This window comes from Rhinoderma darwinii (assembly GCF_050947455.1).
Source record: "Rhinoderma darwinii isolate aRhiDar2 chromosome 3 unlocalized genomic scaffold, aRhiDar2.hap1 SUPER_3_unloc_16, whole genome shotgun sequence".
NCBI lineage: Eukaryota > Metazoa > Chordata > Amphibia > Anura > Rhinodermatidae > Rhinoderma > Rhinoderma darwinii.
In genome coordinates, this window is record NW_027461741.1 from 164,096 (window position 1) to 165,530 (window position 1,435).

Consider the following 1,435-nt stretch of genomic DNA (forward strand, 5'->3'; position numbering starts at 1 on the left):
ACCGACCATCCAGGTCTTCTCCCATCCCAGCTTATGCTGAAGGTAAGAACAATGTCCTTTATTATATGTAATATGGAAGCTTGTAGATAGAAATGCAGCAGTTGTGGATTCTCTAGTGTGAAGAACTCCCTTTTATTACATGTCTTTTATACATAGGGGTGATGTAAAGTGGGTGATCTCTTAAAAGCAGATCCCCAGGACCCCCCGTTATTACGGATCATTTGTCTCAGTACATGGGAGGCCGTTACCTTACTGTAATATACATGTTATGTGCACATAGTATATACTTATCTCTGGTATTGATAGAAATGTAATGATAAAGGAGGTGAACCCTTTACCAGTGACTACAGATGTGCAATGTAGGACCCTCCAGTAATCCACAATCTTCTATTACATATCACTACGATGTTTGGCCCCAGATGTCACCAATGATAATAAATGTTGTGGGTTTCATTCTTTTCTTATAGGAGAAACACAACGTGTTTTTCTCAGAGGTTTGAGACAACTCAAACAAATCATGGATGAATTTCAGTCCGTACAAGGTAAGTTTCTCTATTGCCACCATTTTATTCTACAATTGTCCTCCCATCTTAAAGGGGATAAAATCTCTGTTATGTCAATCACACAGAGATCACAGTGACCGGACCCCCAACTTACCTAAGAACAAGGGGGTCCTGTCCCCATACTGTAAATTATAAGGAATAATAGAAGTCATGTAGAAATGTCCTCAGCCGGCAGCCTGTTATATGTCATACAGCTCCCTGGTGACATCTAATATTCTTCTCAGTTACAGTAGGAGATACATGATCACATATATAATAATAACAGATTGGTACTATAAACATATGATGTATATTATACTCAGGATAGATAATACAGGAAACATAAATAACCAATAAATGTAATGTCCTTCACATAGGAACATCTGATGTACAAACTGAAAAACCTAAAACACGTCTGAGGAAAATTGTGGTGACTCTTCCTCCGACCATCGATGGTAAGTGTCTTCTGGACGTCTTCTGTGTCTTCAATGGCAGAAAACTCATTATATTCATCATTTACATTGTTTATTTGATTTTTCTATAATATATTGTTTTATTATTTACAGAAAAGACGTCTGGCGAGATAATAAAACCATCGTCCATCGCCGTGCCAACATCCCCTGCAGGTAATATAATAACACATTATAGAATAGACTCATCTCTATCCATAGAGGACATAACGGCTCCGCTTATACATGCAGCAGTCAGGGACAGAAGATACAAGTCTCCATCCCGCACATTGTCTTCTGAGTCCACACTCAACATCCAGGAGGAGGAACCTGAAGACACTTGTGGTCAGCAATGTATAGAAGGACGTCCAGTCAGGAGGAGGAATCCTGGAGACATTTCAGTAGACTAGAACCCCATTACTTCACCATATAGAGTTATGTATT

The 1,435-nt window shown here is 39.0% G+C and overlaps 1 long non-coding RNA gene across 1 annotated transcript; it reads left to right on the forward strand.

Annotated features, from left to right (window-relative positions):
• Positions 1-499: 499 nt before the first annotated feature.
• Positions 500-1,166, forward strand: LOC142683467 (uncharacterized). The gene is made up of 3 exons (XR_012853957.1): positions 500-542; positions 920-997; positions 1,109-1,166. It is a non-coding gene; the product is annotated as an uncharacterized LOC142683467 (long non-coding RNA).
• The last annotated feature ends 269 nt before the right edge of the window (positions 1,167-1,435 follow it).